Source organism: Panthera tigris, chromosome D4, assembly GCF_018350195.1.
Source record: "Panthera tigris isolate Pti1 chromosome D4, P.tigris_Pti1_mat1.1, whole genome shotgun sequence".
Classification (NCBI taxonomy): domain Eukaryota; kingdom Metazoa; phylum Chordata; class Mammalia; order Carnivora; family Felidae; genus Panthera; species Panthera tigris.
Window position 1 is genome coordinate 17,324,655 of NC_056672.1, and position 27,507 is coordinate 17,352,161.

The 27,507-nt window shown below is 40.8% G+C and overlaps 1 long non-coding RNA gene across 1 annotated transcript; it reads left to right on the forward strand.

Moving 5' to 3' along the window:
- Positions 1-1,829: 1,829 nt before the first annotated feature.
- LOC122233210 lies at positions 1,830-24,114 on the forward strand. The gene is made up of 3 exons (XR_006210717.1): positions 1,830-1,893; positions 8,503-8,590; positions 24,006-24,114. It is a non-coding gene; the product is annotated as an uncharacterized LOC122233210 (long non-coding RNA).
- Positions 24,115-27,507: the final 3,393 nt, after the last annotated feature.

Consider the following 27,507-nt stretch of genomic DNA (forward strand, 5'->3'; position numbering starts at 1 on the left):
GACAACAATGGGACATCATGTTTAATCAAGACCTTGGCCTGTCCTGATTTGTATACTAGTCTTGTTCTACATTAATTGATGTGTTTTTGTAAACATGAGTGGGGCGGTCATCAATAATTCTTCATGAGTGATTGAGTGAATTAACTGAAAGCTGCATGGGAAATTAACTTTGTAAATACACTGTAATCAAATTTCAAATTCATAGAGAAGTTTACTTTTTCGTAAAATCATTTTGTGTCACGAAGGCTTCTTATGTGATGGAAATATGTTCTGGTTAATGTACCTATTCAATACATTCAAGATTTGGTATGACGAGGGTTCTTAGAATGAATCATAGATGATACACACACGTATCCACACACATGTAGATGACAATTTATTATATAGGCATATATATATATATATATATATATATATATATAGTCAATTACAGTGACACAGGGCATAATCCTGAGTCCTTGAAGGGCACCGAGAGAGGCCTTGACAATGAGGTTCCCATAGGTGCCACGTTTGTTTTTTTCCGCAGTAGCTACCTATGAGTTGTTGGCGATAATCCAATGGTAATCAGACACCATCTGTGATTGCCTTTCTGTTTGACATCACACCCTTGCTGAATATAATTACCCCCTTTCTCCCATCACCATCCCGCCCCTCATCCCACCAAACCCTCCCAGCATCCACCGGGGTTACCCTCTAATCAATTCACTTCGATGAAAGGGGCACACAAGTAACAACTTCATGGCAAGTTGAGTTTTTCAAGTGTCTAAGTATAAACCTTACAATCCAATCTCAGTAGAGATGTGAGTATGAGCTAAAGCAAAACATCTTAAATTCCTAAACCAGGTTTATCAACAGTTCAGCCTGATAACAAGTTTATGCCCTTCTAATTGCAGCCGATGATGCAGTCATCAGACGAGCACTAAAACCACATGAGTGTGATGCATTTGAGAAAATTTAAGGGCGATTTCTACGCACATTTTACTTTAGTTCTCAGAAGGTCCTGTCTAGCTAATATGATGATTCAGATATCATATGCATTGTAGTATCTTATTTACATAAAGACAGGAAACAAATGAGATGAGGTTGGGACTTTAACAGAATGGCTACAGAGTAGGAGAAATTGGAATCGGTCTACTGGACTTGAAACTAATTTTAGGTCTAAGAATATATGCATTTTGCATTCAACCCTTAAAAGATGTTTACAAATTCTTCTCTGTGACAAACTCCATTTATTTTCTTTAAATGCTTAATCAGCATGCATTTCCTGTTCAGCGAAGGTATGAATTTGGCGCATCTATATAAAGGGAAAAGGTATCACTGGGTGTCGAGTGGTGATTCCTTTGCCCTTCCGCTGGCAATAACATAGCCAATGTTCCCTGTTACTACTTTTAATCCCTTTTGTTTTCTGGGCACAGGCTGAGTGAAAGGAGAGAATTCACTCCAAATGTAGGATAAAATAGGCAGAACTGAGAGGTTTTGAGCACTCGTTGATTCTAAATGGACAGAGCAAAGAAAAGTCAGACCTGCGTGAAGTGTTGGATCTGAGTGGGTGTGGGTAGAACCTGGGGAAGGACCAAGGGGGCCAGTCATGGTGAAGAAGAGGGTCTTCGTGGGGAAGGAGTCAGTGGAGATGAGCTTGGGTTCACGTGGGAGTGTGGGAATGATGGGCGGGCACAGGGAAGCATGAAAAGGTGGTGGGAGTAGAGATTTCGGGATCACCTGCACTAAAGGGTCAAATTGATGCCTTAATAAATCAATTTGGTTTTGTGACATCCTCAATCTTATCCGGTTTTTCTAAATAGATTAATTTCCTTTAGGAAAAAGAAAGGAAAAGAACGTGCATTCCAGTTCAAGATCAACTGACTATCCCCTTTCTTCCTCCCAAAGCTACATGTAAGTGATAATAAAAGCTTCTTTTTTAAAAATTTATTTATTTTTGAGAGAGACTGAGACAGCATGAGTCAGGGAGGGGCAGAAAGAGAGAGAGAGAGAGAGAGAGAGAGAGAGAATCCCAAGCAGGCTCCGCACCATCAGCACAGAGTCTGATGCAGGGATTGAACTCACAAACCGTGAGATCATGACCTGAGCCGAAATAAGAGTCAGATGTTTAACTGACTGAGTCACCAGGTACCCCATAAAAGTTTCTAAGAGTGGCAAGAGAATGGGGAGGATGATACTAATAGATGACAGACTTCGTAAAGTTTCTAGAATGTGGACAGTAGTTGGAAGCCTGTAGACCAATGAAACAGAGGAAAAAAACCACAGCCCAGAATGTTCTGCGAGGGTCTGCAGTGGAGGAGGGCATCCATCCGCCTGGAAGGGCTAACAGCTTGGGCACAGGAATCATAAGAAAGAAGAGGTGAGCGGAAGACGTAAAACAGGGGAAGGTTGAATGAAGGTCAGTGCCTGGCCGACCCACCTACTCCCTGACCCGGGCAGAACTACATGCAGCCTGGCTGTTGCCTGTAGGATCCTTCTCTAGAGATACTGAATAAACCAGGGAAAGCAAGGACCTCTCAGGAGTTTTGACATGTCAGCAGAAGATATTCTTCATTCTGGCATCAGGATACCCCTGAGCTGTCAGGGAGCTCCAAACCCACTTACCAGAAAGCTGGCCTTTCAACCTGCCCTGCCCTTGTACAGACATCTTTTGGGAAGATGGCCAGGCAAGAAGAGGTCTGTCCAGGAAACAAATCTTCCCACTAAGAAGAAGAGGAAATACGAACCTTCATTATTAACTTGTATCCTTTAAGGAGGATCAAACACACAAGGAAAATAAATAGAAAGACAAATAAATAAATAAATAAATAAATGATAAAAATAAATAGAAAGAAAATAAATGAAACACAAAGACCATAATTACAAGCGAAAATAGACATAATTCAGAAGGCAGGGGACTTTTACAAAATCTTTGAGTCCCCTCAAAAGAGATTTGAGTAGATATTACATCCTAAAATCAATTAAATTTCTGTGTAACAGGAGCACAGAGTAAGAGTGCTCAGAAATTCAGTATAATTGCTGTAAGGTAAAGCAGAGGAAATCTACAAAACATGGAGCAAAAAGACAAAAACAAGGTAAAAATGCAAGAAAGAGACATAGAGGCTTCACTTAAAATGTCTGTCTTCTGATTCATGGAGGTTCAAGAACAGCAGATCGTTATAAAAAAGAAGAATGAACATTCTGTTAAAGAGTAATAGAAAGAATGTCCCAGCCATAAAGGTAGACACACGTATTCAAATTGAAAAGGCATATTGAAGGACAAGTGGGATGAATGGAAGAGAAGATTCCTACTTAGAGACATCCTCATGGAATTTCAGAACAAGGGGTTTAAAGAAAAGTTCTTAAGCTTCCAGAGAGAATAAACTTGGACTTCAAAGGCATGAGAATCAGACCGGTACAAGACTTCCTATCATCACCTGCAGATGTTAGAAGGCAATGAGGAAAAGCTTTCAAAGTACTGAAAGACGATTTTTCAACCTAGACATCTTTCTTGGTTTTTTTTTTTTAGAAGCTGATATAATGCCCATGGTGGAATGCATAAATCTCAAGTGTAGTGCCTGATGATCATAGGTGTTACCATCATACAGATCAAGTTATAGAAGATTTCCATCCCCCCCAGAAATTTCCCTCATGCCCCTTCCCAGTCAATATATATTATCTCCTCCCTCAAATAATCAGTATTTGACTTCTAACACCATAGATGTATTTTCCCTGTTCCTGAAACTTATATAAATTTAATCCTGTAGTATATACTTTTTATGTCTAGCTTCTTTGAATCAACAGAATTATTTTAATCTTCATCCAAGTTGTTGGATGAATTCCTTTCTATTTATGAGGGGTATATTCCATTGTATTCTTGTAGTGGGGTTTATTTACCCACTCTCCTTTTGGTGGGCATTGCACTGTTTTAGTTTGAAATTATTATAAATACAGCTACTAGAAACATACTTACACAAATTCTTATGAATTGTTTGACCATTTCTTTTGAGTTTATACCCAGGATTGGAATTGCTAGGTTGGTCATAGGTAGGTGTGTGTTTAAGTTCGTTAGAAACTGCTCTGCAGTAATTCAAAAAAATTGTACCCTCCCATCAGCAATATATTCTGAAGTTCTAGTTTCTCTACACCTTTGCCAGTACTTGCTATTGCCAATCTTTTTATTTTTTTTTAATTTTTTTTGACGTTTTTATTTATTTTTGAGACAGAGAGAGACAGAGCATGAATGGGGGAGGGGCAGAGAGAGAGGGAGACACAGAATCGGAAGCAGGCTCCAGGCTCTGAGCCATCAGCCCAGAGCCCGACGCGGGGCTCGAACTCACAGACTGTGAGATCGTGACCTGAGCCGAAGTCGGACGCTTAACCGACTGAGCCACCCAGGCGCCCCCCAATCTTTTTAATTTAAGCCATTTTGGTCAATGCACATTGATATCTCACTGTAAGTTAAATTTGATTTTCCCTGGTAAGTATTGATATTGAGCAACTTCTCACATCCTTCTTAGTCATTTGGTTATCTTATTTTGTGACATTCCTATATAGTATTGGCCCATTTTTTAAAACTGTGTTGTTTGTCTCTTTCTTATTGATTTTTAGAAGTACTTTATAAATTCTGTGTACTGGCTTTTTTAAAATGTGTGTATTACAAATATTTTTTTTTTTCCTAGTATGAAGCTTGCCTTTTTCACTTCTTTATTTAACTTAGAATTCTATACTTGGTCAAAATGTCCAATGAGTATAAAAGGGAAAAAAAAAGACATTTTTTAGATGTACATCTCTGAGGGTCTTCTAAGATCCTTTCTTATAAAGTTATTTAGGGATGTCCTCCGGGAAGACAAGAGTGAAAAATCAAGCAAGAGGAAGAGGGAATATCCAAGAAACAGTGGGTCCTGGGAAAACAGTGAAGAGATGAGGGTAAGCCCAAGATAATGGGCTTATATCGCAACTGCCCCCGATTGGAAGAGAATGCAGAGTTCAGGGAGAGACATCTCTTTGGAAAAAGGAGAGCTCTGTGCACTGGGCAGCATGATTGATAATCTGGATAAGCCTGGGGAGAAAGTGAAGGTGCATCATTCTTCAGTCAATAAGAAAGCAATCGAAAACCTCAGGAAAAATAAAAACACACACATGAAATTCATATTCAGATATTTTGACATAAAGTAAAATGTGTCATGATTTTTTTTTGATGTGGCACACCATGATTTTAACCATTTAATTGATTTGGTGTAAGAACATAGAATTCACTTGATTCAAATGATTCGAATATAAATTTTCTTCTTTAGAAGATATTTGCAAATTACACACCCAAGAAAGGTTTAGTCTCCAAAATATATAAAGAACGTCTAAAACGCAACAGCCAAAAAACAAATAATCCGATTAAAAAAATGGGTAGAAGACATGAACAGACATTTCTCCAAAGAAGACATCCGGATGGCCAACAGACACGTGAAAAGATATTCGACATCACTCATCATCGGGGAAATACAAATCAAAACCACAATGAGATAGCACCTCACACCCGTCAGAATGGCTAACATTAACTCAGGAAACAACAGATGTTAATGAAGATGTGGAGAGAGGGGAACCCTTTTGCACTGCTGGGGGGAATGCAAACTGGCGCAGCCACTGTGGAAGGCTGTATGGAGGTTCCTCACAAAGCTAAAAATAGAACTACCCTATGATCCAGCAATTGCACTACTAGGTATTTGCCCAAAGAATAAAAAAACATTAATTCGGAGGGATACATGCATCCTGATGTTTATAGCAGCATTATCTATGATAGCCAAATTATTGAAATGGCTCGTGTCCATTGATTGATGAATGGGTAAAGAAGACAATGGTGTGTGTGTATGCGTGTATATATATACTATATATATTATATATATACTATATATATAAAATACATAGATTATAGGTATATATATATTATAGAAAGGTTATATTATATATAATGCCTATCTATCTATCTATCTATCTAAAGGAATATTACTCAGCCATAAAAAAGAATGAAATCTTGCCATTTGCAACAACATGGATAGAGCTAGAGAGTATTATGCTAAGCAAAATAAGTCAGTCAGAGAAAGACAAATACCATATGATTTTATTCAATGAGCAATGGGAAACACATAAGAACGGGAAAAAAAGAAAGAGAGAGAGAGAGACAAAACAAGAGACAGACTCTTAAATACGGAGATCAAACTGATGGTTACCGGAGGGGAGCAGGGAGGATGGGTTTTATAGGTGATGGGGATTAAGGAGGGCACCTGTGATGAGCACCAGGCGATGTATGGAAGTGTTGAATCACTATATTGTCCAGCTGAAACTAATATTACACTGTATGTTAACTAACTGCCATTTAAATACAAACTTAAAAAAAATAGTCTCCTTTGATTGGCTCAGGAGTTATGCCATTAGACTTTTGAGAGAAAAAATACAATCCTAGCCTTTCACCTGGCTCTGTAGTCATTGGCATTTACATAGTTACGATCACATACATCCATTTATAGAGTTTATTTTTTACTTTTAGAAACAACCCCCTTAGACAAAGAATGGAAGATCTACTTATATTTGAAAAATATTGAAAACATTAAAAATCCTGGTGATGTACAAAATAAAAGTACAGCTGTAAAAGAAGAATGGAACACCAATATTCTCTTGTTAAATAAAGGAGTTAGAGACACTAACAAGGTTGATGGAGTAGAAAGAACATGTTAGAATGTGAGCTCTGTGAGGCCAGGGATTTTTCTTTCCCCTTCCCCTTCCCCTTCCCCTGCCCCTTCCCCTTCCCCTGCCCCTTCCCCTTCCCCTGCCCCTTCCCCTTCCCTTCCCTTTTTTCTTCTTAACTTTTCTTTCCTTTCCACCTTTTTTTTTGGTAGGGAGGTCCCTTCACTGTTCTAGGCCTGCTGCCTAAAATGATGCTTAGCATATAATTTTCCCTTAGGACAAATTTGCTGAGTCAAACACATATTCAAAGTTACAAATGTAACAATTAGAGGAACAAAATGGATGCTGCCTCCTACTCGATTTCCACATCTCATTCCACTCCTTAAAAAAGCCAGGTCTGTGGTTCCTGACCTTGGCCTAACCCCTGGACAGACTTTTCCACATGTTTCTCAGTTCCAATCTCTGGAGCGCACTGTCCCATCTTGGCTTAGGTCCTCAGACACAGCCCAGGTCATTGCAATCACCCAGAATTCAGGCTGCTTAATGACATGAGTTTGGGTAGATGTCGCTGCCCTACTCACATTCTTACCATTCAATGAGTCCGTGGCAGGACCCAGGGGCAGGATATGTGCCCAGGGGCACCTGTACCAAGAATAAGGCCTGCCGACTATTCAGGACAAAATATGCACTTCTGAGGCACTAATGCTGAAAGGGTCTATATGATTGGAACAAAGAGGAATTGGCATCAGTTGAAACCCTATCTTTGAGTTGCTAAACTATTTGCTGTCGAGAAATTAGGAAATTAGCTAGAGTCTCAGTTCGGGCTGCCATAACAAAATACCATAGACCGGGTAGCTTAAGCAGTAGATATACATTTCTCACTGTCGTGGAAGATGGGAAGTTCACGATCAAGGTGCCAGCATAGTTGGGTTCTGGCTTCTGGTTTGCAATTACCACCTTCTCACTGTGTCCCCACAGGGTAGAGAGAGAGCTCTGGTCTCTTTGTCTTCTTATAAGGGTACTAATCCCACCTTGGGGGCCTCACCCTCATGGCCTCATTTAAACTCTTTTTAAACCATTTTTTAATGTTTATATTTGAGAGAGAAAGAGAGAGAGAGTAAGCCAGCAGGGGAGGGGCAGAGAGAAAGAGAGAGACAGAGACAGGATATGAAGCAGGCTCTAGGCTCTGAGCTGTCAGCCAGAGCCCAATGCAGGGCTTGGACTCATGAGCCATGAGATCGTGACCTGAGCCGAAGTCGGACGCTCAACTGACTGAGCCACCCAGGCGCCCTCTCATCTAAACTTAATTACTTCCCAAATATCATCACATTGGAGGTTAGGACTTCAACATATGACTTGTGTGTGTTGGGGGGTGGGGTGGGGGGACACAAATATTCACTCCATAAGAGCTAGCAAATTTCTGCGATTGTGCCCATCCTTTTCCTTTACACTTGAGACCGTCTTGTTGCCCTGATCATTTTGAGGCTTATGGACTTGATATATATGAGCAAAACACTGGAAAATGTCAGGCAAGAGACAACGTTGAAGATGGAAATCTCTAATTGTGATTTCCTCTCTTTTACAAAAAAAAAAAAAACACACAAAAAATAAAAAAAAAAGGAAATAGGAGGCTGGAGAGATTTGAAGATTTAGTTGAGTTCCAGATGCTAATAAAGTTAGAATGAATACATCAAAATCTACTTAAGTCCTGGCCAACTGGTCTTTCCAGTAAAATGTCACTTCCCTCATGTTGCCATTGGCCAGCCGTGGGTGGTCAAGGATAAAGTGATTTGATTTCTGCTGGCCAGTTCAAACGTGAATATGTTTTTTGCCATTTCTACCTAGAAAACCTTGAAGACATACTATAAGAATTTTAAAGAAAGGCCAAGCTGACGAACATCAGTGAGGATGCATGAGATCATAATGAAGCGGGGTAAGAGAGAAAGCTACGTCACTGGAGGACACAATCCCATGAAAAACGAGGAGCGAGAGCCATTCTCACGTTGCAATTCAGCAAGTGTGGATAGTTGGGATGCATCTGTATTTTTAAAAAATTATTTTTAAGGTGGAGGGTCATTTCCTAACACTCTGCTAACTTTAAAACTATCTGGTTGAGGGGCACCTGGGTGCCCCGGCTCTTGATTTCAGCTCAGGTCATGATCTCACCATTCGTGAGTTGGAGCTCCACGTCAGGGCCTGTGCTGACAGCACAGAGCCTTCCTGGGATTCTCTCTCTGTCTCTCTGCTCCTCCCCTGCTTGTTTTCTCTCTCTCTCTCTCTCAATCAAAATAAATAAATAAGTTTTAAAAGATATCTGGTCGAATCTGGCAAAATAACCTATGTCATCACCTTGTTAAAAAAAGTACCCATTTCACCAAATCCTTACCTTTTTTTTTATTAAACGTCTTTGCGTGAACCAAAAGAGCCCACGTAAGAAACAGAAGAAAAGGCCACATGTGGGGTATGCTTGCGTATGCCATAGAATTCTGGAAGGATCTGCAGGAAAAGGTAACCATGGCTGTCCCTAGGAAGGGGGAGTAGAATCACTAGGGAAAAGGTTGGGAACACCACATTTCAGCATATACGATTTGCTCCTTGGAATTTTGTCCCATGTGCATAAATTACTTCTCCAAAAACTTTACACATAAAATATTTTATATATATATATATATATATATATATATATATATATATATATATATATATATATATTTATTTATTAAAGTTTATTAATTTTGAGAGAGAGCATGAGCAGGGGAGGGGTAGAAAGAGGGAGAGAGAGAGAGAGAGAGAGAGAGAGAGAATCCCAAGCAGGCTTTCAGCACAGAGCCCAATGCAGGCCTGGATCCCACCAAGCGATCATGACCCAGGCGGAAATCAAGAGTCCAGTGCTTAATGAACTGAGCCATCCAAGGGCCCGTAACATTTATTTTTTAACATGAAAAACTAAACCAAATTGAGCTTTTTAAAGATAAATTCGGAGAGCACGGGAAGTTACCTCGCTGCTGCTGGGAGCATGATGGCCTGAAGTGTCTCGGTGAAATTTCCAGAGCCGTTTTGTCAGAGCAATTCAGCAGGGCCAGGGCCTACGCGGTCACGATGCGGCTTTGCTCTTTTATTGACCGTGGCCATGACCGTGTGGTCCGCCGAGCCCCAGAAGGGAGGGCTGTGCTTTCTCCCCCTGGCGGAGGGCTGACTTGAGAAGTTTTGTTCGCGGTCATGTTTTTTCAGTAAAAAGTGGCTTCATGCTTCCCTATCTTTTTTCTTTTTTCTTTTTTTTCTGAAGTCCACACAAATGTCAAAATTGTGTTCAAAATTCCAGCTATAAAGTTAACACGACCAGCCAAAGGGGAAACTGTCTGCTTCCCAAAGACTTGCCTTTACTATGGATTTTTTCAAGCAGTAAGCGTTTTAATAAGCACTCCGCGAGCGGTATTTCATTTCCTTCAGACCAGACGCTACCTCACGGCTTCCACGCGCCCTCCCCTTGGCTCTCTCTGCAGCTGCCAAGCCCGGTGGAACCTGCCCGGGGTGCTGTCCGCCTTCCCCCCACGGCACCTGGCATGCTTTTCGAGAAGAGATAATAGTAACTAAATGTTTTAAATGTGGTGCCTACAGCTGCTTCTCTCCCACACAACCGAGCTGCGTGGATGTGCAATCACGGACAGCATCAGGGTCCCAGCTGCTGCAGGGACTACAGATGTGGAAGGATATTGCCGGAGAGAATTTGGGAGCTTTGGGACTTGGCACTCTTGGAATACCAAATATTTTCTTTTCCCTTTTCCGCTTTCCTTTTCTGGACCCCAAAGAGCAAACCCTGGTTTTGCTTCTAGGAACCGATGCACAATTTGGAGATGAACCTATAACCCTTTTGGACGCTTTTTTTTTTTCTTTTCTTCTAATGAAGCGTAGGGTGGAGTAGGGGGAGCCTTTCCAAAGACAACTCGTCGAGGAAGGTGGTAACTCAGCAGTTTGCAATCTACCATGAGCACTTTGAAAAGGCACGAATTTCAATGCTGCGGCTGGGAATTACAGACCGTAATTGCACACGGCGGGCATCTGTACGCGAGGGAGCCTTTTGTTTCTTCTTCTAGTTGTGTTTTTCGTCCGTTGGGATGGGCCGTGTGCCACACCGTTGTCAAATGCACCATCTGAGGAGCAGAGTCTGAGCTATCATTTACGCCCCTCCACGCCCTGCTGCCCACTGTTTGGAGGTCAAGTGGAGGCTGGGGAGAATTTGGAAGCCACAGAGTGGGTGGGCCCACTGGGTGGGGAGCAGCAAAAAAAAAAAAAAAAAGGAAAGAAAGAAAAAGCAGAGATGTTGCACCTCGTCTGAACACCTTTGCCTGTGGTTCTGGCCCTTGCCGAAATAGCAAGGTCGGGGCCCGCTTGTGTGAGGCCTAATTTTGGTTCTTAAAATAAGCAGCAAAGGGGAAAGTTCAGGACGCAAAGAGACGTAGCAGAGACCTTGTGAGTATCCAAAGGGTTTCTTGTTTCTCTTTGATAGTTCAGCTCTCTCTGCTTACAAGATTCTTTCCTCTGTTGCTATCATTTCCCTTTTATGTTTGATCGTCTAAGATGTGGACTCACCATCTTCTTTTGAGGGAAGAGAGCGCTTTGGCAACAAATTCGCATCAACCTCAGAGTTAGGGTTGGCGAGAGTCCGCACGTGCTTGTGTTCTTTCGGGGTGGAGATTGTGGAGGGTGGCAGTGACTCACGGTGCTACCAAAAATGTGTCGACTGTTTTTAATGTGGCTTCCCTGGGCGGGTCTCTCTCTCTCTTTTCTTCAGCAGCAACATTAAACCGTAACAAAACCTCAATTTGCACAGAGAGACTGGGAATTTGCAAGCATCCGGGTGGTTCGTTTATGGCAACAGTGTGAGACTTATCTAAGAAACGTACCTGCAGCGCTCCGTGTCCCTTTACTTTAGGGAAATAAGTGACAGCGGCAATTTATCAGTCCCGTCGGTTTCTCAAAAGAGGGAGAAAAAAATCACTAGTTTTACAGCAAGTACCCCATATTTCATGGAAAATAATATCATGGACTGTAAAAACCACCCTTATTTTATAGATTGCTAAGAAAGAAAAAAAAATGCTATCAATTAGATCTGCATACCTTTTTTCTCTCAGTTTTTATTTTCTTTTTAGTGAAATCCGTTTTAGAGCTGCTTAGACCTAGCTTCTTGTGATACAGCACTCATGTGCATTCCGTAAAAGAGAGAACATAAGCGAATTGAATTGGGTAAGGGATTCCTAAAGCTTCCTTCCATTCAGATGCTGTTTCTTCTGAAAACATCTTTACCCGAAGCAGGAGGTACTGTGATCTGCCCCATATACTGTTGTATTCCGTGGTATCAGAAATGTTGTGAATGTTGCATGTCTTTATTTTTTTTTATTATTTTTTTAATGTTTTTTATTTATTTTTGGGACAGAGAGAGACAGAGCATGAACGGGGGAGGGGCAGAGAGAGAGGGAGACACAGAATCCGAAACAGGCTCCAGGCTCTGAGCCATCAGCCCAGAGCCTGACGCGGGGCTCGAACTCACGGACCGCGAGATCGTGACCTGGCTGAAGTCGGACGCTTAACTGACTGCGCCACCCAGGCGCCCCTGTTGCGTGTCTTTAAAACCGTCCTCCATCCCCTCCACAAATTCCTTCCAAACCCTTGATCCAAACCTTACTACTTTGGACGCACCAGCATATCATGGCAGCTTTTCCCGACTGCCTCCTGGCCTATAGAAATTGGGAGATGCCTCCCCATTTCAAAGATGTAAAACATGAGGGGGAAAAAAATCTGTCTTAGAACTGACACCTTGTTCTGTACATTAGGATTTGTCAGAGGTCTCTCAAGAGCCATGATAACGATGGGATGGACGTGTCATGATCTTTTACATTTATATGCCATCATATCCCAATCCATCTATAGGCTGGTTTCATCCATCCATCCATCCATCCATCCATCCATCTATGTACTCAGTCACAAAACACATTATTTGAAGGCTTACTCTATCCCCAGCATACTGCTCGGTACTGATAATACAAAGAGAGTTAATAGAGCATCCTGGCCTTTGTGAACCTTGCAACAAAACTGAGAAATAGACTTAAATGCAGTAGTTACAAAATGGTATGATTGGTGAAACAACTGAGGTACGTAGTTGGTAGTTGTTACGAAGAGAGTAACAAAGGCCTTTGCGAGGGCTGAATGGAAAGGAGGTGTACCTCTGCTCTTGGGTTCGAGGACATTCCTGGTGGAGGATACGGTTTGCATTCTTTTTAGGGGAGAGCCTCACATGTGCCTTAGCCACACTGCAATCGGGTAGAGGGCACTGCCTACATAAAGCCACTGCTGTCCATCTCTGAGAGGTGCTGTTGGGTTGCTTACGATGTAAAAGCCTCTCACCTTGGTGGATCTCCCCAGTTTTGTGGAAACAGGCGCGCCGTAATTTCAACAGAGGACCGGTAGAAATCGGAGAGGAAGCTGGAAACCCGGGCCAGAGCCAACAGGGCTAACCCAGCTGTGCGGCCGGCCCCCAGAAAACTAAGGCATGGTGCACGTGACACTAACCCAGGGGTGTGGTGAGCTTGGGGCTGACACTGAAGGAATGAGTGATCATAATATCTCCTGGCAGACACACTGCTATGCCGAGCCAGCAGCAGCATGGGCTTTGCGGTGAGATCTCGTCAACAACCCCAAGGGAAACGCAGGTTCTTCCTTTGAGCCAGAGGAGAAGTCATACCACAGTTCTAGAGGTCCGCACGTGAGAAAGCTGGAACATACTCAAAGGATCAGGGTAGAAGCCAGTCCTGAGAAGTCCCAGGAGGACTTGGAAATGTTGTTCAGTGGTCCCACTGAAGTCACTGGCTGGCCCCAGGCACGCTGTCTTCATGCTGCAAGACTAATTCTAGATCTTTCCTCTGGGTACCATCTCTTAGGGGATGGGAGACTTCTAAGTGACTCGTAGGCCTGCTCAGGATTGGCCCAGAGGATTCTTTGGGTAAACCTACAGGGAGTATGCTTTTACCCGTCACAGCTAGTGGGGGGACACTCACATTTCACAGAGGGACTTGAGAACTTGAGATTCGGAGGTAATAAGCCGACATTTATCCAGCTAGATGGTGATGGTGGAGTCCTTAAGAGTCAGGTTAGTGCCTGATGGGGAGGGAGACTCCTTCACCCATACACTTAAACCTCAAAAGAAACAGAATTCCTACCCAAGCTTCTTTTCCCCAGCCAGAGGCTTGCAGAAGGAAATATCAGTGGCTTTCCTTCCCAGAAAGTTTTGTGTGTTGTTTTGTTTTATGTTATTTGTTTGTTGTTGTTGTTGTTTGGTTGGTTGGTTGCTTTTGGTTTTTTGCTTTTTGTTTGTTTTCTTTTGTTTTTTGGTCTGAGTCTGACTTTCATTGGGTCACAGCTCACTAGTGGATGGGGTCACTGCATTGAAAATGGATGAACGCCAATGAATGCCCAATATTTTCTTTTGCTTCTGATGGCAGTTTTCTCAGGGCAGGTTCTTTGCTCACTTTTACTTCCTGCCCTCGTTCCTGGGGCTTTCTGTTCGCAAACAGCAGGGCTACCTAAGTAGTGCTCCTGACCCATCTTACAGAGACAGGCTCCATCAAGAAGGAAGCCTATGGACTATCAAGGGTAGTCCATAGGAAGGGACTGGGTAGTCTCTGCAGCTAAACACTAGGCATTGGTGATAACTACATGATTTTTTTTTACATTTCTTTCCTATTTCCTTGTCACGGGCACTGGTGGTTGTGTTTTGAATTGGTTTTCCAATAGGGTGAAGTCTAGTGGCTGTTAACACAGGCCGAGATGTATTTAAGCCTCTTGGCATTAGCCATGCTAGCAAGCCTTTTCTGGAGGAGCACTGATTAGCAAGTATTTTCCAAGGTATTTGGCCATTTTCCTTCTGTGCTTAATACATTTAGCATAAAACCTGCAGGATAGAAGAGGTGAGAAATAGAATTTGAGCCCTAAAACTCCAAGTCAACCTTGAAACCCTATCGCCAGCCTCACCCATGATCGAAGGTAGGTACTCAATAAATGTTTGATTTTATAAAGACATGTAGGTGCCTGTGCATCATCACTGTATTTCTTCATCTACAGAGCCCATTAATTTTCACATTTTCTAATCAGTTAAACCCAAGACCTCTTCCACCTTGTCCTAGCAACTCAGAGTTGCCATTTAGCATATGCTAATTCTGTTTCCGCATGAAGCGGCCACATTTCTAAACGAAGCCACAGACTCTTATGGGTGACTTTAATTGGCTAGGATCCAAGATAAATAGTGCATCTTCTGCCTTTTGACAACACTTGTTTGTTTAGAAGAACGTTTTCCAGGCTAATGTGGCATGAAAATAAAATGACAACAATCAGAAAGTTTTGCACACAAAAGGGAAGCAGGCAATGGGGAGTTGAAAGGAAGCAGTGAGGTTGGAAAACACTTCCTGGGACACACTTGTAATATACCAAGTAAACAGACATTCAGCTGTAGGAGAGCAGTTTCATCGGATCAGAATTTAGGCACATTGTCGCACCAAATCGATGTTTCTAAAAAAAAAAAAACTGCGATTAGTTGAAGTCACCAAGCAATCACTTTCCTATTTGTCTGGGTGACCATATATAGCTGATGATTTAACTCAAGTTTGGACTTTTGACTTGTTTGATGTTGTAAGTACAAAATTAATCAGGAGAAAGAAGTTCAGTCCTGTGAAATCACCTCAGAATATATACCTGGTTAATCTACTGTGTGGTTTTGGATAGAAGTCCATTAAATTTTTTAGGCCTGTGTTTCATTTGCGAAATAAAGAGAGTGAACTAGAAGGCCCTGCTCGAGGTCCATCTCTAGCTTCTCTCTCTTTCTTTACCTTCCTTTTCCACTTATCTTACTTGGGAAAAGATGTCTGTATAATACTCCCGACAAACTGTAACCCTTGCCTGTTTTCCTTTTATTCAGACACTTATTTCCCTTCCTCTTATTTTATTGGCTCGTATCCGTAGTAACAACAAAATGTAGATGAAATGCTTCGTGTGTATTAAATAACTTCAGCCGGAGCCTTAACCTTGCTCTGTAACATACAGGGTAGCTTTTAACGAGGAGCCCGTACTTTAGCCTTACGTAAGGGCTGGAAAAACAACATTTGCACTCCACCGTGGAGTGGGGAAAAAAAAAAGAGCTGTGTACCATGGAAAATCCTGTGATTTTTATCAGACGATGTTGTGCCAACAAGAGAACAATACCAAACTGAGTTCTCACACGGTTTGGCTGCTTATGCCTGTTTGAATGTCCACTTGAAATACCATTTCCGTATTTATAACGACTGAAGCAATGCTTCTAAACATGTAGTTCTAGTTTGCACACTGTGTTAGCCATCTCCTGAAGTGTCCCTCGGTTAAGGGGCCCCCAGTCCCCACCTCCCCCATTGAGCAGGGTTGACGCGTTGTAACTGATAGGATATTGTAGATATGATGGGCTATGACTTCTGAGGGTAGATAGTAAAAGACATGTTGCTTCCACCTTGTGCTCTCTGGAATTATTCGCTTGGGAGGAAGTGAATGCCACCAGGTGGTGTAAACACTTTAGCAGCTTTATGAAAAATGGACATGGGGTGGAAATGAATCCTCCTGCCAACAGCTGGCACCAACTGGCCAGTGATTGGATGAGCCATCTTGGAACGATACCCTTCAAAACCAGTCAGTCTTTCCAATCACCATATTTATAGTAGCCAGGAGAGACACTGATCCAGAACCATCCAGCACCTAACTGAGCCGCTCTGGAATTCCTGAGCCACAGAAACTATGTGAAGTAAAAATTATAGTTGTTTTAAGCTGCCATCTTGCAGGGGAGGGGGACATAACTTGCTGTGCAGCCATAGATCACTAGTATACGAGCCAAAAGAAAGATGTTGTGGGTATTAATTTTTTGGTCACTTACTCATGTGTGAGAAAGAAAAGAATGTTCTGTATTTTTCCATAACTCAACTTAATCTCGACCTTAAATTTCATTATATCTGAGTATGGGAAAAAGAATCCATTCTGGAATAATACAGTAACTTCATATTTTAACTCAGTTAATTCAGGATTTCTCCTCACTCTCCCATCTGCCTAAGAGTGGCACCCAGGACTGGGGATGGTGGCTTACCTAGTGTCGAGGTATCAGGAGCGTGTAGGGGTATCTACTTCCTGGTCTTTGTAATATGTCGTCAATGGCATTCACTTAAAAATATGAATGAGAAACATAGGTGACTGCAGGTGTGTTACCAGTAAGAAATATAAAAGTGGACTTTTCAGGATTCTTTCTGGGTCAAGTGCCCTTCACTGTTTTATTAGTTCTAATATTTCATTAAAATCCAAGGGGATTGTAAAGGGCACCGAACAAACCAATAAAGTCTCACTTAAAACTCTATGGCTTCCTGTGGAGTTAGAAGGCCAATGTCAATTTAAATGCGTGGACTCTCTCAAGAGTCCTTTCCTTTGTTGAGCGTCATGGGCTCTCCATGAAGTTTTATTAATACCCCAAAGCTATTCTGGAAGGGCAAAAAGTGAAAGAAGCTACTGGAACATTAGCCACTTCCCTAAAGTGAATGATCTTTGGGGGAGCTTTCTGCCAGATGCATCAGGCTGCCTTCAATATTTTAAAACAATGTGTTTTGTTTGGATTGGTTTTTAACTTGCAGCTCCCTGGAATGACTGTCATTGTTCTCCCCTTTGGTCAGGCAGAAGTGAGTGTGTTGGATAAATGACGGATGGAACATATCAGTGACAGAAATAGGGATTAGTGGCACCCAGGACTGGGGTTGTCATATACTGAATCACATACTTGGATAGATACAGTGCAGAACTCTTAAAAATAAATTACCTATGGCAGTCAGGACAAATACTGAAACATGGCACGTCCCTTCACTTGGCATATACGCCTCAGATATGAACAGAATCAACCCTCACGTTACATCTCATTTGAAGGCTTTCTCTTGATTTCTTAGCCTTTGTTTCCGTACTCGAATTTAAATGACTTTCATCATGTTCCCTGCTCACTGATATCTGTGGGATTAGGCCATTTCGTCAAGGTAACAGCCTCAGACACGTTCCTGCCACACAGCTGCCCTTCTATTTTTATCTTGGAGCAAGCAATCCACTTGTTAGCCTCTGTAATTGTCATACAGGCTGAAGGATAAAAATAATACATCGAGAGGACATTAGTGTGAGAAATCCTCTCCTTTTTTAAGGGATAAAATTTCATGGTCCAGTTGTTCTCTTGATTTTTCTTGCCACTTCCTAATTTTAGCGTCCTTGTTACTTTTAAAAAAAGTCTGAGTCCTCATGCAATCTATAACGTATATTTATTTCTCTGCCTTACATACTTCCTTTGCTTTGAAAAAATTATTTGTTTTGGAGTTGCTTTATCATTTTATAATATTGATTTCTGATTCATTGTCTATATTTTGGTACACGAAAGCAAATTATAAAGGAGTGTCATTACACGGTACAAAACACGATGGCAGAGAGAACAATAAGTCCTGGAATGATTAAATGAAAAAAAATGAAGAAAGACCAGTGTAATAGTAAGCATTATACCTAAGACCTGAAAATAAGATGATTCATATTATAGTGCATGTATAAAATTTATTTTAAAAAACAAACATAAATTCTGATGTTTAAGGAAAGGTAAAAAGGCAAGGAATATAAGGAGGACAGTGAGTGTGATTGCTATGGTAACAAACGACATCCCTAATTGAGGGAACCATCAATTATCTTGTCCCTTTCAATTTCCACTGCAGCCTTAGAGACTTTCGGTGAAATGTATTCTTGTAGAGACAGGATATTCTGTTTAAAGTCAGAAAATTCTACTCTGTGAGCAAGGACATCCCATTCCCCCAAATAATTTTCACCGTTATATTCCAGAAACTTGGAAATATTATCCTGTTCTGAAAATATTTTTATTCTCTATTGGCTGTATAGATACCATTTGGACGCAGGTGGACTGGCTGTGTTTACAGTGTCCATAATGGACTCTGTGATCAGATACTTCCCTTCCAAACCAGCATCTTAAAGTGGCATTTTTCTAACATAGAAAGACACGCTGTCAACTCTATTACTTTCATCATCAGTATCAAAAGTATCTGTTGAGTGGCTATTAAGTATTTGTCATCAGACAAACCCTGCAGTTCACCAACATTACATACTCTGTAAAGTACAACCTGGTAGGTTGTTTATAACCATATTAGTGTGTGTGTGTGTGTGTGTGTGTGTGTGTGTGTACATAGATGTAAAAAGCCTAAACAAAATAATATCAAGCAAAAATCGACAGCATATATAGCTGAATTGACAGAAATAGCTGAGTTGATCCCAGCAATGCCAAGAGGGGTTTCACATTAAAAAAATTATGGGGGCGCCTGGATGGCTCAGTCAGTTGAGCGTCCGACCTCGGCTCAGGTCATGATCTCACAGTTCGTGAGTTCGAGCCCCGCGTCGGGCTCTGTGCTGACAGCTCAGAGCCTGGAGCCTGCTTCAGATTCTGTGTCTCCCTCTCTCTCTGCCCCTCCCCCCACTCACACTCTGTCTCTCTGTCTCTCAAAAATAAATAAACACAAAAAAAATTTTTTTAAAAAAGAAAAACTATGAATGTAATTTACCACATTAATGAATGAAGGAGAAAAGCCATATACCAATCCCATGAGAGCAGAAAAATCATTTGATACAATACGACAGCTATTCAGGTTAAAAATACCCGATTAGAAGCTAGGAATAGAAGGAAACATTCTTAACCTAATAAATATTATTTAAAAATATCTAGAGAAAACTTTATTCTTGATGGGAAAATATTGGAAGTACTCTCTTTAAAATTAAGACCAAAATAAGGATTCTCATCATCACTGCACACCCTCAACGTTTATTGAAGGCCTTGTTCATTCCATAAAACAAGAAGACAAAAATTAAAGGCATGAAGATTAGGAAGGGAGTAATAAAATGCTCATTATCTAAAGATTAATGATTTACATTATTAGAATAAGAGAATAAAGCAAGACGGACATGAAAGATCAAGAAACAAACATTAATTGCATTTTTAAAATACCAGCTAAACTTTGTTATTTTAAAAACTACATGACATTTAAAATAGCAATGAAAAAATAGAAGATCCTTGGAAATAAATCTAACAAAAATGGTGCAGAACCTGTTGGGCGAAATTATAAAACTGTATGGAAAGACATTAAAGAAGACTTAAATTGTAAAATTTATCAGGTATACAGGTAGAAAGGTCCAATATCAGAAGATTTTAATTCTTCCTAATCTGATCTATAGATTTAATGCTTGCCAGTGTAAACACACAAAAAAAATCAGAAACTAAAGCAACCTTAATAGAATTTTCAGAGACACTTAAAAAATTGTTTCTAAAATGTATATCAAAGAATAAAAAGTTAAAAAAAAGACAATAAGTCAGGGGAATTTTCCCCACCCCACATCAATAGTTATTATAAAGCATGACTAATTAGGACACTGTGGTATTGGTGTAGCTTCTGTTATAAACAGAAGAGAAAAGCCTAGAAAAGACACACAGACATATTTATCAATACTTGATATACTACAGTGATTAGCATTTGATAATGTTGCTGAGACAGTTATCTATGTGGGAAAGAATAAAATTGTGTCCCTACCTCATACCATATACAAGATCATGTATTATGTAAGATTCCAGATGGATTAAAGGCTTATAAGTGAAAGGCAAAACTTTAAAGTATTTCAAAGATAATGTGGGAAAATGTCTTTTTGACATTAGAATAAGGAAAAAACTTCTGAAATCAAAAAGCACTAACATCAAAGAAAAGATTGATGTTTGCCTATATTAAAATTAACAACTTCTTTCAAATATTACAACAAAAAAGCGAGAAGACTAACCCAAAAAAGTGAGACTATATTTGCGATGAACATAACCAATGTATAAAAATATATGTTTTTTAAAAAGGAAAAGGGAAAATAAAAACAATTAAATGAAAAATAAGTAAATGACAGTTCTTTCCCAGAAGAAACCAAAACAGCCAACAAACATTTGAGAAGGTGCCAACCTCATTAGTAACCCAGGAAAATGCAAACTAAGACCATAATGAAGTGCTATTTTTCATCTACTAATTTGCAAAAAGTAAGAAGTCTGAAATGCCAAGTGTTAGCAAGAAAATGGGTAAACATATATTTTATATACTGATGGTGGGAGTGTAAATTAGTAAACACTCTTAGCAAAACAATTTGGCATTATCTTGCAAAATGAATGTTTACATTGGCCTGCAATCTAACAATTCCACTCCTAGAGAAAATTGCATGTGTACATCATGATAGAAGTAAGTGATCATGGGGGCGCTGTCCACCGTGGATGGCTCAGTTGGTTAAGCATCCAACTCTTGATTTCGGCTCAGGTCATGATCTTGCATTTCGTGAGTTCAAGCCCCACACTGGGCTCCACACTGAGTGTGGAGCCTGCTTGGGATACTCCTCTCCTTCTCTCTCTCTCTGCCCTTCCCCTGCTCATTCTCTCTCTCTCTCTCAAACTAAATAAATAAACTTAAAAACAAAAAAGGACAAACTGGAAACATCCTGAGTGCCTATCTATCTCCTATCTGTCTATAGGAGAATTAAGTCATATTTACCCAATGAAATATTATGCAACAAGATGGATGAATCTTAAACACATAATAGTGAGTGAAAGACCGAGTTGTAGAAGACTATATATTGTTATATAGATTATGTATTTCTATATATTATATATTCTATAAAACTGAAAACAACCCACACACCAAACTAAACAATATATGCTTTAGAGGAATATATTTATTGTTATAGGGTAAAACTCATTATACAAAACAAGAGAATCATAAATACAAAATTCAAGACAGTGTTTCTCTCTGTTAGATAGACTGTGGGCTGAGAAAGCAGAGAAGAATGTTGATGGAGGCAATGATTCTGGAAAAATTCTGATCTTTGCTGTGGTGCAAAGGTTAGAGGAGTTTGTTTTGTTATTATGCCTTCATGTGTGAAATATTATAATATAAAATTTAGAGGTCACATCTTATACCAAGAAAAAAAGATCTAGAATAATAACATTCAGATACTTCAGATTATATTTTTTCAATTTTAAAAATGAAGACATTATTTGGCTATTAGAATACATGAAAAGACCTAGAAGAGACTTAAATGTAATTACTAAGAGAAAAAAGCTAATCTTAAAAGGCTACATACTGTATGATTCCAACTGTCTGACATTCCAGAAAAGGCAAAATTATGGGTACAGTAAAAAGTTCAGTGGCTGCCAGAGGTTGGAAAGAAGACAGGGAAGAATAGGCAGAGAACAGAGGCTTTTCAGGGTGGGGAAACTTCTCTGTGACTATATACGTGGCTATACTAGATGTAAACGTATGTATATTACATAACATTATGTTATGATATATAAAGTATATGTATTTTTGAAACTATATGTATATATTTGAAACTATAATGGTAGACACGTGTCATTATACATTCCTCGAAACTATAGAATGTACAAAACTAAGAGTGAACCCTAAAGACAACGATGGGCTTCGGGTGATAACGATGTGCGAGGGCAGGTTGTAAAGAATGTACCAGTCAGGTGAGGCATGTTGATAATGGGGAGGCTGGGGGAGGTCTGTCCGGGCAGAGGATATATGGAAACCCTCTGTACTTTTCACTCAATTTTTCTGGGAACCTGAAACTGCTCTGAGCCATAAAGTTTCTTAGAAAGAAAAAAAATGAAGGAAGATTTCAAAGGGAGGAAATATCAAGTTACCCTTAGACAACTCACAGCAGAATTCAGTATCAGAGACAGTGTAGCAATCGCTGCATAGCTCTTCGAGAAAGAGAAGTTTGGCCCAGTCCTACTGCCCCTGAAGTCCAAAGGCAACAGGAATTCTCAAATATGAAAGAGGTCAAGGCACCTGGGTGGCCCATTGGGTTAAGCAGCTGACTCTTGATTTCAGCTCAGGTCACGATCTCGAAGTTCATGACTTTGAGTCCCGTGTTGGGCTCTGCACTCACAGTGTGGAGTCAGCTTGGGATCCTCTCTCTCTCTCTCTCTCTTTCTCTCTGCCCCTCGCCTGCTCATTCTCTCTTGCTCTCTTTCTCTCTCAAAATAAATACGTAAACTTAAAAAAAAAAAAAAAGAAGTCTAGAAACAGCACTCATGGATAGAGGGGGAAAAAAACTACCAAATGCCAAACTCCAGCCAACGAGAGACAGAGTAAAGAATTCAGGTATTGAGAAGTCATTGTTAAGAGCATGGAATCCCTTTAACATAGAACTGAGAGTAACCAGTGGGAGGACTATGGTCACAAAACAGAAAGCTATTGTTATAAACTCTGACCACGACCCCCCAAACCGACTAACAGAAAATGAAAACACAGCGAATAGCAGGTGTGATGGGAAGGGTACAGCACCAACATTCTCCATATTTTGTAGCAAGGCGCAGTCAGCATTGAACTTGCTACGCAAGCATACACACCAACATCTTAGTAGTCTTCACGATGAGACTTCGTACTTCAAAGGATCTTTTAGAAATTAAGGCTTAAACTAGCGAAGAAAGATTCTGGTAAAAGTTAACAATTCTTTCTGCTTTACTCCCTGTTCTTTTTATTCTGTTAAATCAAGAAAAATGAATCACTTCTCATTTTCAAAATACCAGGTATAGCCCTATCCCATTAAAAATACATTTTTTAACGTTTATTCATTTTGGAGAGACAGAGAGAGATAGAGTGTGAGTGGGGAAGGGCAGAGAGAGAGGGAGACACAGAATCTGAAGGAGGTTCCAGGCTCTGAGCTGTCAGCACAGAGCCCGACATGGGGCTCAAACTCACAGACCGTGAGATCATGAGCCTGAGGCAAAATCGGATGCTTAACTGACTGAGTCACCCAGGCGCCCCTGCCCTATCCCATTTTTATCAGCCAATTTATTTTCCTCTCTCTTTTTATACATCTTCTGTGAGTTCTTCTGTCTATGTAGATGTTCACCCAGTTATTCTGGCATTGGCGTTCAAAGCAATCTTATGCCTTTCTGTATTGTTTGAATTATTTATGGTGTATGTTTTATTTTTTTAATATGACACTGAAGTAATCGCTTGATTATAATTTGTCTTTGCTAACTGGAACACTAAGACATTTGAGGATTTTTCAATACAGTGGGGTAATTTAGCGTTGTAGTAATGTGTAAAATTGTGAAATCCTTGAAAGAAAGAACTGTTTCGCCATTATGTTTATATCTCGTATAACACCATGCACAGAGCAAATGCTCAATAAATATTTCTGAAGAAAATGTTACGTATTTTTTTCTATTTTTCCTTTAGATTTAAGAATAGCCAGAGAGAAAACACACCAAGAAATCATCACGTGAACACCCTTCTAAGCAGATTCCCTTTGAATTTCATTAGCTGTGTCTCCTTGAAGCACAGCTTCAATTTGTCCACAGGTAAACACTAAACCCTGGATAATCATCTTTTGGATCTACCCTAAAAAAATTCTTTTGTTTATTTGTTCATGAACGGACTCAACAAATATTTGCTGAGAACCTACTCTGTACAAATACCTTCCTGTGTTGTATATACGGCAACGAGTAAAAGAATGGCTTTATCCTCAAAGAGCTTACATTTTAGTAAGAGAACATGGAAAGACGTAAATAAACTAATATATAACTTCTCCTATGGTGATAATGCTATGAAAAAATAGTACAGTTGAGTGGAGAAAAATGGTCAGGTATGGGACATAAGGTGGTCACAGAAGGTCTCTCTGAGAAAGTGACATTTGACCAGAGATGTGAGTGACCTAGAGGGGTAAGGCATGGAGATGTCTTGGTGAGGATCCTTCCAGACGAAGGTTGGTCAAGTGCAGAGCACAAGGCTTGATCACGGGTGCTGGCCTAAGCGACGGAATGACCGGAGACGAAGACTGGTTTGGCCAGAAGAGTGAGACAGGGGTGTATGGGGAGTGAGGAGTTCGGTTTGAGATGTGTCTAGTTTGAGATGTCCTTTGACCACCTGGACTGAAGGGGTGAGTGGACAATTGGGTAGATGAGGCTGGAAGCTAATGTACGTGTTGGGTTACATGGGACTGGAGGTCAAAGCCCATGTATAATTAATTGAAAACATGGACAAAGTCAAATAGAATAGCCACCATTTAATGTTGGACAGCTTAAAATAATAGTAAATGTTGCTCCCTAACAAATAACCCACTGACTTTGAAATATAATCCAAATTGCAGGAATGCTTTTCTTTCTAAGAAACTCACTCTTTCAATTTGTGTACAAGAAGAAAAGCTTCTGGTTCACAGCTGTGGTGTGGTTGTTTCTCTGCCTGTCGTTTGAAACAGCAAAGCAGGGGCTCGTCAATGAGGCTCTACTGAATGGAGGTAAGGTCTTTCGCCTCGTTGAACCCGGGCCTGACGATCTGGCTTTGCACAACGTCGCTGCTGCACTCATCGCTTTTCAGGCGTAGAGGCTGTCCAGGGCGAAGAGGCTCGGCATGGCTGAAGCCACGGCTTTGACAAGCAGGGTTGCTCCCACGGCGGGTTCTCAGTGGAGCCCACAGAACAACAAGGAGATTCTGCCAATTAGTGAAGGATGGTGGGCTTCAGGGTGAGTCATGCCAAGACTCAGGAGCAGTTGCACCTACAGGCCAGAACATTCTACCCTCCCTTCCCTTTCACCTCATATTCCTCAAATGCCAGTGTTTCGTGCTGACGTTAGTTTCCAGTAGCTCTCCCACAGCCCCAGCGGGGCCTTCGCCCTTCCCTCTGTCCCTTGGTTTAGCACTGGGGTTGGGGATTAATGCGTTTCAGTCAGGCTCGGCGTTGTGAAACCTGGCCCAGATCTGCCTACTAGCTGCCCAGACTTGCGATCTGGTGGGCACCCAAGGAAGATGACACCCTGAATGCAGAGTACAGGCTATTCTAATTTTCCCTATTTAGGAAATGAGCATCATGTCCACATGCCTCATAGAGATCCAGGGGTATGTCTCACAGAACTGTCATAACAAAGATGTCTAAATAGAGGAGATTCATGATAAGTGGACGTTACTCATTTGGAACTGAGAAGCTATACATCATGTCCCACATGCAGAATATAGACGTAAAACTCAAATGTAAACTGAGCCGTGAAAAATCTCAATGTCAACTCAAACTGAGTCCTCCCCATTCCATGGCCAGTGGCAGGCCAAAGTCTTCCCCCATGATTTCATGAAATCTTAAATTCCTCATGGTCCCCCCTAGCCCTTATGCCTGCATCCTTCAGCACTCTCTCTCTTTTTCCCCATATCCACTCATACTCCCAACGGAAACACGTCTCTAGCTTTCATCAAAAAAGACTCATTCTCAGAAAGTATCTGGCGGGTTTGGTAGCTTTCCTAGAGAGTTCAAAGGGAACAGGGAGGGGCCCGTGGTGTCCTACACGCCTTTGGTCGTCTCACCAGCTTTCTTTCCTCTCTTCCCCTTCATTCACCTCGAAGGCCAGTCTTTACTGTGTTCACAGCAAGTCTGAGTTTTAACAGGAAGTTCTATATGCATATGTATATGCATATATATAAATATATACTTATATATATATAGCTCCTTATATGTACTTATATGTATGTACTTTCCTATGTGTACATATATGTATACGTATACGTATAAGGATATATATACTTCCTTATATGTACTTCCTTTGAGTCACAATGAACTCTCATACACCAAGGGTTCACTGAGATCTTGTGCTCATGCGGATTGTAATCATCACATGCAAATAGGGCCCATGGGAACACAGATACACATTATTACACAGATATGTGTTCCCTTGTCTTTATACTTTACTTATACTCTACTTATAAAGCACAAGCTCAAAGAATAAATTATTAAGGGTTTCAACAGAGCTGTAGCAGCACATCCAACTAAGCATGCGAAATCCTTCTGAATGCAGGGTCCTGTGTGACCACACAAATTGCAGGCACACGAAGCAGACCCTGGAAGACCATCTTGCAGTCCAAGTCAAGCCTTCAAATTTCTATAGCCCTGGCTCCTATATAACAGAGCACTCTGGGATACCAGACCAGAAATACGCAACCAAGCCTCTCCCAAATATCTGACCCGTAGGGACTGTGAGCGATAATAAGTATTTATTATATAGGAACAAACAACTGATATATAAGCCTCCGTAAAATGCTGACTCCTAGATTCTAATTCAGGGTCAGGCATTCAGGGTCCAGAAGCATGCAACTTTCACCATAATCCCAACCATTAGGGAAGAACAAAGCAAAACCACCACGAGATACGACTTCACCCCCACGAGGCTGGCGATATTCACAAAGATGCTAATAACAAGGGTTGGCAAGGATGTGGCCAAGCATTAGAATCTTCACACACTGCTGGTGGGAATGTAAAATGGGGCAGACACTTTGGAAATAGTCTGGAAATTCATCAAAGGTTTACACGTAGAGTTACCAGAGGGGGTGGCAATTCCATTCATAGACATAGACCCAAGAGAATTGAAAATATATGTCCATTAAAAATCTTGTACACAAATGTTCATGGCAGCATTATGCGTAATAGCCCCAAAGTGAAAACAAACCAAGTATCTATCAGCTGACGAATGGATGAAAAATTTGATAGATCTAAAAATGGAATATTATTTGGCAATAAAAAGAAACACAGGGATTGCCTGGCTGGCTCAGCCGACAGAGCATGTGACTCTTGATCTCAGGGTCGTGAGTTTGAGCCCGACATTGGGGGGGCTTTACTTCACTTTTACTTTAAAAAAAATGCATTACGGTTACATGCTACAGTATAGGCCCACCTTGAAAACGTTGTGCTAAGTGAAAGATC